Here is a 17,751-nt window from a genome sequence, read left to right on the forward strand (position 1 = left end):
AGTCATAGCCCCACTGGAACGTGGTCCTGTCCTGGGGCCTGTAGGCCTGCCCGTGCAGCTCAAGGTAACAGAAGAATGTGCACTGCGAAGCATGAAATGTCTGGTCTGTTCTTTTCTTTCTTACCTCTCCTTATGTTGGAGACTACCTGGCCCCCGTCACAGGGACCCAAACAGGAAGTCCCCAGGAGCTGAATAAGTCAGATTTTAGAAGCTGGAATAAGAACTGACCGATCACTACAGTCCAGGACCCTGAACCCCTCACTCATGATTACTGGTGACTTTTCTTCTGTAAAACCCCTTGCCTGTTATACCATCGAGGTTTTCCCAGTGCAAACTGCCCATTCTCCATGCTGTCACACTATCTAATAAACACCCCTTTCCTCCAGGGCACTCCGTTGTCAGCGCAATCAGCTGTCTACAGAGGGAGACGGACAGAACTCGTTTCTCAGTTACAGACATAAATCAAGTCCGATGGCCCAAACGTGAGAATTCTCCAAACTTTTGGTCACTCTCAACCTGTTGGCCAAAGCCATCGTTATGAATCTGACCTACTGGCTCACGTTGCCCAATCTTTGTCTTTAGCTTCACTTCTCCCCATCTTTTTTCCTACCTTTTCATCTCTTGGGTTAAAAGTGTTAGGAAAATACTTATATCGCCTATCACATTGTTGAACTGAAATTACAGGTGACTGACTCTAAACACCTCCTTCGTCTCCCTCAAGTGCAACATCTGCATCTCTCTTCACGAACTTCCCAGCCATCACCACGAATCACTGGCTACCTCCAGCCAGCTGGGGGAAGAAAACAGAAAAAGAAAAGCCAGATAAGTTTACATACACTTTAAGGCAAGCCCAGCAGCAGAGCTGACAATGGGCCGGAAGTTTAGAGGTTGGTCCCACACTCCTTAAACAGAGTATTGTTCCCACACAAGGAAGAGTCAGAGGAAGCCACAGATGGTGCTGGAATGTGGAGGACACTTCCTCCGAGGGTGCCTGCCAATATCTGCAGCCTCGGAGAGAGGGATCCGCTCAGCTGGCTGGTTGCAACTCTTCTGCCTTCTCTGTCACTATTAAAAATTCACAGCCCTGGCCCTGGCCAGGTGGCTCAGTTGGATGGAGCATCGTTCTGTACACCAAAAAGTTGCAGGTTCTATTTCCAGTCAGGGCACATACACAGGTTGCGGGTTTGAGCCCAGTCGGGGTGTGGTCTGGGCGTGTACAGGAGGCAACTGATAGATATTTCTGTCTCACGTTGATGTTTCTCTTTCCCTCCCTCTCTCTCTCTCTCTCTCCCTCTTCTTCTCTCCCCGAAATCAATTTTAAAAAAATATCCTCAGGTGAGGATTAAAACAATAAAAAGAATTTACAGCCCCTACCTGGACTCCAAAACGCCTTGTAAAAGTCATTCACAAGCACCAAGTCAGGAGGTGAGCCTCCCAATCCCTACTCACGGTGGAGACACATTGGGGCCACCAACCAGTCAGTCTCTGGCACTGACTTCACGCCCTGGCAGAATGTTTCAGGTTCTCCTCAGCTCCGTTATATGCCTGGGCAATGCCATCCAGCCAGTCAGTGGAACCTAATATGTCCCACGGGGAGACCCGTCCATGCTTCCTGCCTGCTTCAAAGACCACCTGGAGGTATGACTCTCCCTAAAAGCACAAAGAGAAGACTCCTAAGCCACTGAGCACGATGACATCCCAGTCACAGAGAACTTTCTGGGCCTGTATTTCACGCTCTGTGAGCGTGCCCATGCTCCTCCTCAGACCCAAGCACACTCACATGTTCTCTGGACCCTGAGCCAAAACTTGGCTCTCCCCACAAATGGGAGCTGCCCCTGGGCAGTGTTGGGCGGGGGAGGGAGCTCACACCTCAGCCTGTCCTCCATCAGCACTGAATCCCACACAGAAGCCATCCGTCTAGTGTTTCTTTTCCCTCTTGGACCTGGAGCCCCTTCTCTCTGGACCTGTCAGTTCCCAGACTGGGTCTTTATCCCCCAAATATTCTCATTATCATGATTTCTTTGGGGAAGAGGGGTTGGTTCAACAGCCAGCCCAAGGAAAGCTAACCTGGGGTCTTAGGTCTGGGGATTCCTCGAAGCACAGCCCGAAGTAACGATTTTCGGGCACAGGGTTACTGAGGAAGTGTTTCAGAAGAAGCCCATTATGGGAGTGAGGGAAGCAGGACTGGGAGTGACGAGCGCCCTGCTGGAGTCCAGCCACAGCTCGATCCCGAGGGAGCCACATGGTGTGGATAACTCCATAGAGCTGTCCCACCCGAGCCCAGCAGGCCCGGCCTTTGTACCTCTGTGCCAGCCAGTCACTGACCCCCTGCCACCCCTCAGAGGAGGGCCTGAGATCCCAGGCATTTCCCTGCAAGAGCAGCTCTCAGGACTAGGGAGTGGCTAAGACCCCTCCACAGTCAACACCCATAACACATGACAGAAAAGGAGGATCCTGGTGGGGACCAGCATCGCCCACTACACCTGCCCCATGTCTGGGCTTGAAGCAGCTCCTGGCTTTGTCCCCCTCTCCCACCCACCCTCTGTCTGGGGGGAAACAGCTGCTCACACAGGACCACCAGGTGCAGTGCAGGGCTGAGCTGTAGGAGTGGGGACAGATTTGCCCAAGCTCTGGACCGCTCAAAATCCTGAAGTTGTTGCAGGAAGGACCCCTTCCTGTTCCTTTTCACAGACCCTCCCACTCACCGGTGTTTCCAGCCTCCGACTCCAGGCCTCCCAAGTAAACAAAATTCACCAGCTCAGCTTCCTGCAAAGAGGGCAAATATCAAATCCTCAAGAAGCTGGGGCAGGTGGAAAAAGTCATCCAAAGCTCACTCCAAACAGAGTAGAATCTCCTCTGTTCCTGGCTGTTGGTTCCTCCAAGCTCCAGAGCCCTCACTTCCTTTCTGTCAGGGAGCCCAGATAACCCAAGGTGCTTAATTGGGTGTTGGAGCATCCATGGCATGTGGGCTAATTGCTATACATTTCCAGCCTAGAGACAAAGTGTCTCTCAGCTGACTTATCAACTGCAAAGTCCGTGGAGAAGAGGGGGACAAATCCTGGCAGGAAAGTCCAAGGTGAGATGACGACCTCCCCACCTTCAGTGGTTTATTTGTTTTTGGTCTTCCTGGTTGTAGAGCAGGGGCCAGGCCCCTCCGCACTCCCACCTCAGTTCCCAGCATAGGACAGACAATGGAGGACAACCTCTTTCTAAGAAAGGATAGCTAGGAAAAGAGACAGGCTTTTCCTAGGGGAGTGGAGGGCTTTCCACAAAAAACTATCCAGGGGGCCACCCCGCAGAGCCACCCCCGGACTGGGGAGAGGGCTGTGCAGTGCCCAGGGCCTCAGCCGAAACCCAACGGGGAAGGAGGAACGGCTGACCCTGAGACACCACGCGACATCTCAGAGGTTCTAATTCTGGATGCTCTTTAGAATCTCCAAGAGTGGGGGCGGGGGGGAGGTGGGGTGGTGAGAGAGGTTGATTTAAAATTCCTGACATCCAAGCTGTAACTCAGACCAATTGCATCAGACTCTCTGAGTGGGGCCTAGGCATGACCATTTTAAAAGCCTCCCCAGGCGGTTGCCAATGTACAACCAGAACTGAGAAACAGCGTGAAATCGGATAGGAATAGAGACTGAGGACACCCACAAATACCTCGCAAAGCGGCTTTTCAAGAATGAAGAAAACAGAATTTTCTAAAAGCGAACTGAGTTTTGTCTTCAGTGCCCCCCTCCCCATAACTAATATTTCAAAGTAATGAGGGGACAATTGTGCAGCATCCCAGAGGGCCAGGGTGTGCAGGCGCAGAGCCAACCAAAGGGCCCGTCACGCAAAGCAAGGCACCACACCACAGAAGCCAGGAAGCCGGCCCTGGGCCCCAGATGCAAAGGAAATGCTCACTCGAGGCCTGCAACTTCCCCTTTTGGGGCCTGTCCCCACCTCTTCTCTGAACACTGCCCTGCCTTCTGGTGACAATCTGGAGCTCCTGGGTTGGAGAAAAAAGGTATCTGACAAAGTGCTTCATACTACAGTGCTAAAAACTGTCCCATCGTGTCTTCTGAAGGACTCTGCTTTGCAACCAAGCAGCTTTGACAGAGGAGACCGTGCTGACCCCTCTGTAGTTCAGTCCCCTGGTACTGAACTGGGGGCAGGAAGAAGTGCAGATGGCAAACAGGAAACCCCAGCTCTATTGCACCACCCGAGGAATGAGACTTGAGCTGGAGCCTGGAGCCCTGCCAAGATCTAGAGATTATAAGAGATTCCACCTCCTGATTTCCGAACCTGAGCCTGTCCTGGATATGGGCAAAATGTGGGCTGCCCCGGAAGGAAACGGGGCGCACTTTGCCCCTGCCTGCATGCTTCATCCAATAAAAGGCTCACTTACTGGCCAGGCCCGGGTCCTCTCTGGGACCTGTTCACCCCACAGATCCCTGACCCTCACTTCCCTAAATGTACCTCCATCGCCTTCCCCACCCCGGGTGCCTGGGCTGCCGAGACCTACCCACACAGCTCTCCCAATCAGTCTGCTCCAGAAAGGGTCTAGGCATCAAACACCACCAACGGGAAAGTTAAGGTCAAGTGTTCTGAGTATGTGTGCTGCTCTTTCTCTGCTTTGCTGTCGCTACGAATAAAAGGCTTTGCCCCTCCCTACCCCAAAGAATGTTAAGTATCATAGAAGAGGGTAGGAAAAGGCAAGTGGAAAAGGTTGGCTTGCCCTGCCTGAAAAGAGATGGCACTTGCCTAGAAGCAGGTAAGGGCTTAGGAGAGGGCTTAGCTCAAGAGAACTGGCAGAAGACTAGTTGCAAGAGGCCCTGGACACCTTTCTCCACAGCACCGCCCCCCCAAAAAAAATCAGGAGCAGAACAATCACAGTATTATTATTGTGAACAATAGATAGCTACCACAAATGCGAGCTCACCACGGGCTATCACCTGCTTCGACTCAGTTAATCCCCACAACCACCCCAGGAAGAAAGAAAGAAACCCCAACACCCCCAGTTTGCAGGTGACACAAAGGAATTGAAGTAACTTGCCAAAAACACAGCCAGGAAGGGGCAAAGCTGGGGAGCAAACTCAGGAAAGCAGACCCCGACTTCCTGCAGCTTCTGGGCAAGTGAAGAGGAAGCGCTCTCACCTAAAAAGCACCTGACCGTCATTTCAGAGTGGTTGTCCCATTTGAGAACCTATCAGAATCCCCCGAAGGGCTCTTTAAAATACAGATTCTGCCATCCCCTCCCCCTGGTTTCGGTTTCTGTACTTCTGGAGTGAGGTCTGAGAGCAGACATTTCTAACAAGCTCCCGGTGGATGCTGGTGCTGCCGGTAACCAGACTCTAGAAGCTTTATCTTACTCCTTGCAGGAACCCACAGGGAAGGCTTTATTTTTACCACTTTACAGGTAAGGAAACAGAAGGTCCCAGAGATTAGGTGACTTATGCCAGGTCACAGAGCTGACATGAACCCATGTCATGAACTCCTCCCCCAGTGTCCCAGCTAAGCACTGGACATGCGGGCTCCATGCAGGACAGGTGGGTGCAGCCAGCTTCCTCGGCCAGCCCCAGCAGGTGGCTGAATGACTAGCCTAATAGACAAGCAGCAGGGAAAGCAGATCCTTCAGGGGCCGGGGATGAAGACACTTACTCAGAGACCAGGGCGCTTACAATGTTGCAGAGCCATGTACCTCAGAAACGTCTCACCCTCTGTCTAAAGAATGAACTACCCCTCACACTCATGGGACCCACAAACTACCTGTCCCCCGATCCAGAAAAAGCCTGGGGACCTGACTGATGACAGGTACAAGGCTCCTGCTGACAAGAAACCTCACTCTCCTTTCAAAAGGCAGCCCTAGCCCGGCCCACCTGCCAGATGAGAAACTGAGATTCAACAGCTGGCCGAGCTGGGATCCACGCACCAGTTTGGTCTGCAAAGCCCCTGCTCTTTCCTAGGGCGGCTCCTGCTCAGGTCTTCTGTGGCAGCTCAGGCTTTCCACACTTGGGTTTGAATTCCCAGTGGGATTGGGGAAGCTCTGAAGAAAAGGTCCTGCGACTCCACCGGGAAAGGTCTACCTCCTCCTCCCACACCAGCGGGAGAGGAGGGTGGCCCGGTCAGTGACCTGAGAAGTCACTACTGAGAAGTACCCAAACGATCGCCTCGCAGGCCCAGATGAACAGCTACTTGTTTATAGAGAAATCCCAACAGCATCCACAAGCCTTTGGCCTGGATGAATGTTAGAAGAAAACCCAAAGGCTCTTAGCCTCATATCAGAGAATTGGGGTGTTTGCATGAGACCAAAAAGGGTCTAAAGGAAGTAAAAACTCCAGACAGAAAAAGCTGTGTGTGTGTGTACAAGGATGGGTGTGTATATAAGGATGGGTGTGTGAGGGAGACTGCATGGAATGTGTGTGTGTGTTTGTGTGTACAATTAGGACTCTGGCTTAGAGAAACCAAAGACCTAGAAGTTAATCCTCCAATATCTACGCACCCCCAGGGAAGGGCGCAGTCACATCTGCCTCCCTAAAGCAGCACCTACATCACCTGCAACCAAAGGGGCCCTGGCAAGATGTACCCCTCACAGGCTGACAGCCAGCAAAGTGTGAAATTCTGTGTGACTCAGAGGAAAGAATGGTAAGTTGGTGGAAGCAACAACTGGCCCTAATAAGGCAAATAAGACAAAGCATTCCTTGACCTGCATTTCTCAAAATTGAGGGCTATTTTAAAGGGTAGTTCCGCGTCCTAACTAGGGAAGGGCAAATTAATCTTTCCTCCAGCCCAGTAATTACAGGATTTAAGTGGAGCCCCAGGAGAGCCCAAGGTCTGTATCTTCCCATGGGCTCTAGAACTCCAATTGGCTGTCTGTGGGTTAGTGTCTCAGCTTTGCAGGGACGTGCTGACCTCTCCTGACAGCTGAGGAAGGGCCACCTCCACTTCCCCCTCTCCTGCAAGCACAGGTTTCTTCCTGGCCACACTTCCTGTTTCCTGAGTGATTTCTACCCACCTCTGACCTCACATCCCCTTCCTTGGGGAACCCCAACGGTTCTTCCTTTTTTGGTGCTGTAGCCTGACACTCTTTGTGTGCAGAGATCTTGGGGGTTCCCCTCCTTGTTACCTGGGACCAGAATTGGAAACCCAGGAGCCAGGATCGCTGGCCTCCTCCAGGGCCAGAGTGAAGGTTCCTTGTAGTGGAGAAGCAGTCCGGTGGGGACAGTGAAGGAAGGGTCCCCATGTGCTGCGCCCTCCCCTGGCACAGCCATTATGGGGCATCTTACATCCACCCCCCTTTAACCTCATTTAACACCCTGCAACTGCACAGGGAAATTCACCCTCACACAGATGATCTCTTACCCCCTCATACTGCCAGGACAGACGGCATGTCCAGGGGTTTCCAGAACATCTCCAGGAAGCTGAGGGGAAGTTTTCCACAAAACCACATGCACCCAGCTGACTAATTCTAACAGAAAACCAGCACCACAAAAAGCAGAACTTCTCCTCAAAATGGCCTTCAGGGGCCATCTCTGTAAACTCTTTACAGTTCCCCAACTTTCTGGCACTAAAAAAGCAGCTCCTACTGGGCAGACATAACACAGAGCCAGGTAAAGAACATTCTGGACAGCTCAGTGGGTATATGTGCCCCTCCCAGACCGACATTCCCTCATCAACTCAGAGGAGGGCCAGGTAGGCCCTTCTGGGAGCTCACCTAATGAGGAACTTAAAGCATTTTCCACAGGACTAGGTGTCCTAGGGCAAAGCCACTTGACCCACTCCCGTGACCCCTGAATAGAGCCACACGACCTGGTTTCCCAGTTCTGGGTCCAGAAGCTTCCCAAACTCCTGTCACCTCAGACTCGACTTGAAGCATGCACACCACCTCTCCTGCTTCCCCCCCCACTACACCATGTGCCTGATACCCCGTCACATGCACAACCCCTCACATGCACAACAGAGCAATCCCTGTCCCAAACATCCCTATGATCAATTGTAAGATCCTACATAGAGCTTTATGAAGAGAGAACCTATAATCTGAGGCTACCGCCCATCTCCCAGCCATACTTGGAGCCTCTTAGAGAGATCAAACACTCAGCAGCCATACCCATAGCCACTGTATGGGTATTTAGCAGAGTTTGAAACACACAAAGAATGCTTGAAATAGAAAGGCTGAGGCTCTTGTTCTCAATCTTCAAGGAACATAGTGTCAACCACCCACTCCAGCTTGTTGGGCCTCACTCACTGCAGAGCAGCTGGGAACCCCAAGCAACCCTCTCAATCCCACTACCACACAGAAGACCTTGGGACAAGACGACGTGGCAGCAGTGGGCCTGGGGCTCAAGGCCCAATTGCCAGTGACCAGCAAGACACAACTGAGGTCATCTCTAGGCCGACAGGGCTGCTCATCAACCCCTGGCCACCTGCCTTTGTCCTGCCATGCTGAGACACAGGTCAAGCCCTGACCCCTACCCCAGGTGATGGCAGAAGGGGCAGGAAGATGGCCAAGACCTTGTGACCCTGCCCGACTGAAGCAAAACCACTGAGACCAAACACTACAACTCTCTTCCAAGCTTTCTCTTTCCTTTTCTTTTTATTACAGAAGTAAAACAAACAGTTTTTTAAATATAGGTAACCAAAAAGATTATGATCCACAAAAAGAATAATTCCACTTCCATGAGGTACCTAGACTCGGCAAGTTCACACAGACATTAAGTAGAATTGACGTTAACAGGGTCTGGGGCGGGCGGGGGGGGGCGGGTAGGGAATGGGGGCAGTGGAAAGTTAGTGTAATGGGTACAGAGTTCCTGTCTGGGATCATTGAAAAGGTCTGGGAATGGACATTGGTGGTGGTTGTACAATATTGTGAATGCATTTAATGCTAAGGCTGTGATCTGAATGTTTGATGTCCTCCCAAAACTCGTATGTTGCAGCCCTAACCCCCATTGGGATGGTACAGGCATCCCTTGGTATCCTCAGAAGGTGGGTTCCAGGACCGCCATGGATACCAACATCCTTGGACGCTCAAGTCCCTTATATAAAATGGCCTAGTATTTGCATATAACCTACACATATTCTCCCATATAATTGCAATCATCTCTAGATTACTTATAATACAATGTAAATGCTATGTAAATAGGTGCTATACTGTATGGTTTAGAGAATAATATTCTGTACAGATACAACCATTGTAGGCCCAACTACATAGAACACATCAGAAATACAGTAACATTTCTCCACTCCCCAACCCCTGAGTACTTTGCATCCATAGGTGGTTGAATCCGAGGATGTAGAACACACAAATACGGACAGCCAACTATGTTAGAGGTGGGCCTTTGAGGGGTGATTAGGTCGTGAGGGTGGAGCCCTCATGAATGGGATTAGTGACCTTATTAAAGAGACCCCACAGAGCCCTTTATCCCCTTCCACCATGGAAGGATATAATGAGAAGTCTGCAGTCTGGAAGAGGGCCTTCATCGGACCTGCTGACACCCTGATCTTGACCTCTAGCCTCCAGAACTGTGAGAAATAGATTTCTGTTGTTTATAAGTTACTCAGATTGTGGTACTTTGTAATAGCAGCCCCAAAGAAATGAGACAGCCACTAAGTTGCTTACAGCATCATCCCAATGTGCCGAAGTTGTAGGTTCAATCCCCTGTCAGGGCACATACAAGAATAAAATGATGAGAAGGGTAAATTTTCCATTATGTGTATTGTACCATAATTAAATACAAAAATATTTAATACAAAAAGATTGAGATCAAAATCTCCCTGAAGTCTACCACTCAGGGACAATCACTAACAGCATTTTGCCATGTATTCTTCCAGAGGCAAAGTAAATGGATGATACGTTTTATAAAAATAGCATACCGTTTGGTTACCTGCTCTTTAGAAATACCTATTTTTCCATGTTAATAGATAAACATCTTTGTCCTATATCTTTTGTAGCGACATGGTATCCCAAAGTATATAGATATACCATAATTAATATACCATAAGTAACTACTAGTGGACATTTAGTCTGCATTTTTTTGTTGTGATGGTCGTTATCATAAATAATTCTGCAGGGGACATCCCTGTGCACATTTTCTTCTGCGTGTGTCCAATTGTATCCTTAGGATAAGAATTCCTCCAGGTGGAATTGCTGAGCCAGGGACTCCTTTGGGAAGATCGTCAACAAAATAAACGCAGCAGGGATGTTGAATTCCGTCTTGTTAAAGTCTGTTTCCCCATGTGGACTGTTCCTGGATTCCACTTGGGTGTCTATGACGTTGCATAGAGTTCAGGGAAGGAGGGACCGTCCTTTCCATGAGAAATCACCCCCTCCTCCCCACTCCCCCGCTTCCCCTGGGGACACACCATGCCTGTGTCATGAAGTGAAATTGGCACACCAGGAAGGCAGAATTTTACGGGGTTAATGCCCACTGGATCCCAGTGCCAGCAGAAAGACTACGGCGAAGCACTAGGATGGTCCAGTGCTGGGTGCCCTACAGTGGACAAAATAAGTGTGGACACATGAAGGGTTTTCTTTTGTTAAAGGTTTGTTCTTGTGTGGAGAGAAGGAGAATGCAACGGACTCTTCCTAAAAAGGCCTAGGGCTAGAAGGGACTAGTGGGGTCATCTAACCCCTTGCTCAGAGAGAGGGAAACTGAGGCCCAGAAAGACTTAGCAGAAACATTTCAATAATCTTCAAACGAACCCAGAAGTGTCTCACCCACAGTGAACCCACCAGCTTGGGGCAGAGCTGAACATACCCCAAATTTTGACATCTAGTACATTTTTTTCCTCCTTCCTGTGTACAAAATTGGAAACCAAGACCTGAGGTCCCATCCCAGCTCAGACACGACCAGACATGTGCTGAGGCTGGCTCCTGCTGGCTTCAGGAGCTGACCGAGCACATCACGGCCCAACTCAGTGTTGAGTAATGCCATGTAGCAGCTTGCAATCTGCCACAGTGGGTGTATTTTCACCAAAGAAACTAGCAAATATCACAAAGCAGGGCCTTTTCCTCCCTGCAGAGCCAGGTAGGTAAACATCACAGGTCACAATCTAGATGGAAAAGCCATGAGCAGGTCACACGGCCCGAGGACAGCACTATGATTCTCCGTGGTCCACCGTAATTTTCACTCCTACACCCGTCACAGTCCCTTCCACACTCAGCAGTGAGCCAGCAAGTGTTCGCCTGCATGCTTGCTGCCTGCCAGGCCCTGGGCTGAGCACACAGCACAGTATCCCTGTGAGATCGTTATCATTCCATCTCACACTCAGGACAACTAACACTCAAGAGACTTCAAATGACTTTTTAATTACAGACTAATGCCTCTCTTAGGGGGGCGGCCCCCGGAAGCTGACCCTAAGATACGGGTTCAGGTGCCAGTGGAAGGCAGCCGGAAAGTGAACAAGGAAAGGAAGGCAGCCAGTGAAAGAAGCCAGTTACCTCTGAGACGGCATAGAACATGCCCCAAAGTTACCCCAACAAAGAGGGGAGGGGCTGAAGCATTTAGCACCTTCTCCCATCAGCCATCAGTTGAGGTCAAAGGCACACGGGAGGATGCTGACATCGCTCAATGTCACCCAGCTAGAAAACGGTAGAGTACAATTCAAACTCCAAATTCAGAGCTAGTCTCACTACTCTTAAAGAAATGAGCCATTAATCAAACAAACACTTAACTGAGTACCAATTATGGGTAAAGCGCCACGCTGGTGAAGCAAACCTACTTTGTCAAGTAAGTCACTTTGGGTTGACATGTCCCAGGGGAGCACAGGTATCTTTTTGCCAATTTTTATCAATAGAAGTAATAGAAAAAGCCCTTTTAAGTTACTTTGCTGGTCCCACGGGAATTAGTCAGTGCCCTTCCTGCCCGCCTCTCCTGTGACAGACTGCCCTCTCTGGTTCAGCCACAGTCGCCTTGGGCAGGAGTCCGCAGCCCCAGGATGTCGTCCCAAGCAGCGGCATCAATCTGTGGTTACAGGCTCCAGAGCCTGCCATCCCGGGGATGACCAAAAATGACCCTCTTGTCCTCCAGCCAGCTGAGTCTGAAGACTGTCCCTGTTTATGGTGCCCTGCTTTCCCTGTGCCTCCTGCCCCCTCCCCTCAATGTCCTCCACGGGAACCTACAAGCAGGCCAAATAAATGAAACCACAATCACAGGTCTGTGGGAGCTTACCCAACCTTAAGGATTTATTTAAAATTCTTCTGAAGAGGCAGGGAGGTGTTTAAATAGGCCAGGGTGTCATTGGGGTAAATCACGGGACCATACTGCGAACAGTGGAGGGAGCGGACTGCTGCCCTGGTTTTATAAACCCAGCTGTAGCCGTTCTCAGCAACTATGTCTTGAAGACAGAGACTGGATGTCTTGTTTTACTCCAAGTGCATGGTGGAGAGCTGCCCAGTTTTTCACTCTGGGAGGAGAGAAGAAGACTACGTGGGCAAGTCCCAGAACTGCTCTTGGATCACCCAGTTCTCATCCCACCCTCTCCATGGGCTTCTCTGGAAATCTGGTCCTGATCCTGTACCTGACCTTGCAGTGAGCACACTTCCTGCCAACATATCTTAGGACTGAAAGCAATAATCAGGCCAAGGTCCTCTTGTGCTTTGGTGACAGGACCCTTTTCTGGCAAGCTCTGAGGTTCACCCTTTGGCACGCCAGCAGAGACACCAGGCTCTTTGGTCCTGGGCATCTCTCTAGCTCACTCTTCCAGCCATTCCTAAGCAGCTCACACACAGAAAGCAGACACAAAGCTTGGCTCTGGGGCACCAGGAAATAGACTAGGAAATCAAAGCAAAACCAAAGATGACTGATAAGTCCCAGGTAGGCCAGTGCATCAGACACTAAGGAGGACTGAAGGACTGAAAACAAGGTGTAGGGTCACCTACCACTCCCAACTCCTAAGATAACACAAACTGGAGAGGAGGCCTAAACCCCCAAACAGAAGCCATGCAGAGAGGTGGGTTCTGGAACCCAAGGGCAGAGAGAGACCCCCCTCAGGAAGGTGGGAATGCTACCAGCTGGAGGTGCAGCAGGTGCAGGTGCTGCAAATGCCCTGGCCCACTCGGCCAGGTGTAGACAGGACACTCCCACCTTCCCTAGAAGGAGGGCATGACGGAGGGCCCCGTATTCCCTGGACCCCTCCCAACCGGGTTCCCCAAGGTGCCGCTCATCATTCTAACCGATTTCACCAGCACATAAATTAGGGCAGAAGAGCATGGGATATGTCTACACTTCACCCCCAAAGATTATCCGATCTCCCAAATACTCAACCTCTGCTCTCTCCCATCTTCTGGAGGAGGAGTGGGACTCACCTCCAGCCTCCCCAGCACAGAGAAACCAGAACTGTACAGCCCAGACTCCAGGTGCCCCAGCAGGCTGCTTGCTATGCCTCCTTCTCCTGGGGCAAGAACTACCCTCTTTCCAAAACTATCCCACCTTTCTGAACCCAGCCATCATTTGAGGCCCTCTTTATCCACACCTCCCCACCCAGCACTGCCTCCCCCCCCCCGCCCCCCCCCCCCCCCCCCCCCCCCCGCCCCACCTGTTCCAGCTCCCAGGCATCAGCTGACCTGTCTACAGGAGAAAGGACAGCCGGTGCCCAGACTCATGGCCCCACTCCAGGGTCTCTGATCCCAAATGAGCATCTCACAGGCCACTCCACACAGTCTCTAGGACACAGCTTTTGGACACAAGCTAAAAACAATGAGCTCTCCTCAAGCAACCCAATATATCTTAGTCAGGAAAAGTGCCTCTAATTTTTCAGACAGCCGCAGAAAAAGTTCCCAGTAAGTAAATGTGGATTGGTAAGTAAAATAATTCCAACCCCCGATTCCTCATCCAGATGCTCTTGAAAGAAGGCCCCTGGCTCTGGCTCACAGGCAGCTGTTTAAAACAATCATTGTTTCTAATTCTTTCCTTCCATTGTACCAAGATCAACTGTGGCAGGAACTGAGTCCCGCTCCAGGACAGATTGTTAACTTGTCAGCTCACTGGTTCAAACATTCATTCGTTATAGGTAAGGTACTCACTATAAACCTGGCCGTTCTAGACACAGCCTCGGTCCTCTGGGAGAACACGTTCTAGAGACCTGGATTCCGGTCACCTGGGAATAAAGTGCGTGGAAGCGTTGAGAAGCCTCGTGCTCAGTTCCTCCGCTCAGCGAGGCGCAAAGGTGCTGTGAGCAGCCCAGGTCCCACAGAGCAACTCTGAGCAAGATGGAACCCTCAGTTTCTCCGTCAGGCCACCGCGCCTCTCTGCTGTCCCCAGGCCTCTCTCGGCTTAGAAGCCAAATGCAAAGCAAGCGCTGGAAATACAGAAGTGACTGGGGTCCGCCCAAGGCACCTGCCGCTCTTTGGCGTAGAGAAAAAGCCCAGGTCTCCACCGAACTCAAGCACCAGCTCCGGAGGCAGGCGGGAAGACAGAAAAGGGGAAGTGCCGCTAGGACCAGCCCCGGCCCCGCCCCAGAGCACCCAACCTCATCGAGAAGGCAGAGGGGGCCTGAGCGGGGACAGGGGAGGGTGGCTGGAACCCACCTCTGGGGAACTGTGCATTGAGCCAGGAAGAAGAGGACCGGATTGAAGTCCGGGTGCTCACCAGGCCTGTCGGGGTCTGCCATCCATGCACCTGCCGCCCTGCCCCACCTCGCCAGGGAGTCCCCGGGACCCCGGGGATGAGGTAGGGGTGCCTTCCAGCCACCGCCCTTGAAGCAAAGAGAAGGAAGAACCCCCAGGGCTCGGGGAGGGAGGACGAGCTCGGAGCCACAACTTTCTCCCGCCGGAAGGTGGATGGGCTGAGGCTCCAGTCCGCGCAGCCACTGGGGAGTTCGCATCCCCGAGCACCTCCGGCGACTGGAGAAGAGAGGAGACCTGGGGCGGGTGAGGACTGAGGGACTGACCTGGACCGGGCAGGGGACTCTGCGAGAGAACTTTCGGCGAGGCGGGAAAGGGGCAGGGCAGAGAGGCCCGCCGGGTGCCCTGCACCTTGCGTCCCGCATACTGCGTCTGCAGCCTCGTTCCCGCGCCCCGCGCCCCGCGCCCAGAGCCTTGCCTGCGTTCCAAGACGGGTGCATCTAGCGCGCGTGGCGGAGACCGTGGAGTTGGAAAGGGGGGTGCCCGGCCCGGCGTGGGGAGCTGCTCCAGCCCGAGCCTGGGTCAGCGGTCGGAGGGTTGGGATCAAATCCGGCGGGGCAAGGTTGTAAGCGGCCGGGTGACTGGGGGTCAGACGCCCCGCCCTCCTCGCGCCCCCTCCACCCCTCCTCGCCCTCCCCAAAGCCTTTATCTCCCCCTATCCGGTCTGATCGTCCTCCCTCCCCTGCTTTCTCGAGCTCTCCATCTCTCCCCACCCCTCTTCCCTCGCCTTTCTTCCTCCCCTCCTCTCCCGCCCTCCCCCCTCCCCTCCCCCCTGGGGGGGCGGAGCCTCTCCCCTCCCTCCCAGACAATGCTGTAGCTGCGCGTCCCTTACTTCCCCGCCTTCAAGTAGGGGCTCGGGCTGTCAGCGCCTTTTTGGGCTGGGGGGCTGAGGCGGGGTAAGGGGTGTGAATGCCGGGAGGGGATAACAGTGTGAGGGTGAGGAGGATGAACTGGCTCCCCGCACTGTATTCTCTCTGCCCTCTCGGGCAGGGATGGAGTCTTGCCTCTAGCCCCTCGGCTCGCCCCGCGATATGACAGCCACTCCCAGGGAACAGTCACTGTGCCTGGGGAAAACCACCTCGAACGCCCCGGATTTCCCAGTCAGTGGACGTAGGATTCCCCCACCCCACCCCTCCCAACACTCAGGCTTATTCTAAAAAGGGTTTGAGCTGAGCAAGAGCTAAGCCAGGCCCCTTCGACTTCGCGGGCTGGCAGACGTGACAGTAATGTGAAGGAGGCCAAGAGTCTTTGTCCACCTCTCACCTCCCCCTCTTATCCACCCCTGGAAATCGAGGGGCTCTCAGTGCCCAGGAAGCCTTAGAGCACCCCAGCTGCGGGCGGGGGAAGGGGGTGTTCATCTGTTTCCTCCCTGTTATTAGAATTCTCCCTTCGCATACATACCCCAATTCTGAAGAGTCAGTCCCCAGCCAAAGGGAAGGGGACCTAACAGTAAATGGGTAGCCAACCCCCAGGATACAGCAGGATCAGCTCGTCCCTCCTGGAAGCCAAACATTCTTTACTAAATTCATTGTTTGGATCTTGGAATGTGTCTCCCTTAGAAACAATGTTATAACATGGAAATAAAGAACAAACTGACAGTGACCAGAGGGGAGGGGGGAGGGGGATAATGGGGAAACAAGGGGAAAGTGCAAGTCAAGGAACACGAATAAAGGACCCATGAGCATGGACAACGGGATGGGGATTGACTGGGGGAGGGGGGGGGCAGGGGAGGGCAACGGGGGAAAATGGGATAACTGTAATTGAACAATAATTTTAAAAATTAAAAAAAGAAACAATATTATATATAAATGGTGATCTGCTTCCCAGGCCAGCCACAAAAGTCTTTTGATCCCAAAGCAGCTGTAGGGTGACACTGAAAACTGTGTCAGCTAGGCCCAGGAACAAGGAGGCCACTGACCAATTTTTTCTACAGAAAAAAAAAAAATCATCTGGTTCTTTCCGCTTGAGCTATAAACACAAAGCTCTCCCTGAATTCCCCCCTCCAGCCACTACTCTGTATTAGTTAAGCTTCTCTCCTTTGCAGGTAACATGAGCACCCTCAGAGGAATGTATTCTGAGGACATGGGGGTTTCTCTGTAGCCTCAGGGTCACAACTGCAGGGGAAGCTCAGGAAGAGTTAAATCCAGAACCTGGAGGGCTTCCAGTAACACAGGCCAACTCTTCCCTTACATCAGGGGTGTCAGACTCATTTTCACAGGGGGCCACATCAGCCTTGAGGTTGCCTTCAAAGGGCAGAATGTAATTTTAGGACTGTATAAATGTAACTACTCCTTAACAGTTAAGCGAGAGCTTGGCGCTGCCTCAGGGTAGAAACAAGGTATCGGGCTGGATAAAACAAGGTGGAGGGCCGGATTGGATTTGGCCTCGGGCCTTGTGTTTGCCACCTGGGCCTTACATCATAGACTGACCTTTCCCACACCCCACACACATGACAAAGGGTGGCAACTGCTTGCATAGCTGGGGCTTGGAGCTCCCCTGTTGAGGAAAGCAGCCAGGTGAAGCTAGAAATCCTGAGTCTCTATTGCAATCTCCCAGAAGAGCATCTCATTGGCCCAGCTTGGGTCAGGTACCCATCCCATGCCCAATCAACTCGTGCCAGCAGCAGGCTTACCTTGTCCAAATGAAACTGCCAGGAACCCTAGCCATATGCTCTGCTTAAAATAAAATCCACTCCTCTGTACTTTAACTCTCCATGGTGGTGAATAAATTGATTGATTAGTTCAAGACATCAGAAACCTCTTTCTTTTCATCAATTTCCCTATATAGGAGTCACAGGAAAGAAAGGAATAGGCCCTTATCCTTCAAGGCAGTATAGGGACAATACATTTGCAACAGGGATAATATTTTGCAAACTGATTATTAAAGACACCCCCCCACCCCCCACCCCCCAAGCCCTGCTTCTTGCAGCATTCCACCCCCAGGGACGGAATCAGGAGGCACCTGGCCTCAGGGAAGCAGCAGGGAAACATCGCTTACAAGCCCGGCCCTTCAATAGGAAAGCAATGCAAACCGCAAGTGTTCTTTACAACTTTCTAGGCACATTACAAGTATTAAAAAGAAGCAAGTGAAATTAATTTTAATATATTGCATTTAAACCAAATATCCAAAAGATTACCATCTCAATCTGTAAACAA

General features: G+C 51.8%; 1 protein-coding gene across 14 annotated transcripts in view; it reads right to left on the bottom strand.

The window, feature by feature from the left end:
- The window catches only part of RASSF2 (Ras association domain family member 2), a 37,314-nt gene extending 22,017 nt beyond the window's left edge, over positions 1-15,297 (bottom strand). Inside the window, exons 1-5 of one of the 14 annotated variants that reach the window (XM_053926672.2) lie at positions 15,015-15,297; positions 13,997-14,070; positions 2,706-2,766; positions 1,375-1,650; positions 611-790 (exon numbers count right to left, since the gene is read on the bottom strand). The gene's annotated coding sequence lies outside the window, so the exon portion shown is untranslated. Of the gene's footprint in view, positions 1-610; positions 791-1,374; positions 1,651-2,705; positions 2,767-5,032; positions 5,111-13,996; positions 14,383-14,862; positions 14,973-15,014 lie in introns of those variants that run through there. The other 13 variants (XM_071221782.1, XM_071221781.1, XM_053926673.2 and 10 more) reach the window with 13 other exon arrangements.
- Between the last annotated feature and the right edge of the window lie 2,454 nt (positions 15,298-17,751).

This window comes from Desmodus rotundus, chromosome 6 (genome assembly GCF_022682495.2).
Source record: "Desmodus rotundus isolate HL8 chromosome 6, HLdesRot8A.1, whole genome shotgun sequence".
NCBI lineage: Eukaryota > Metazoa > Chordata > Mammalia > Chiroptera > Phyllostomidae > Desmodus > Desmodus rotundus.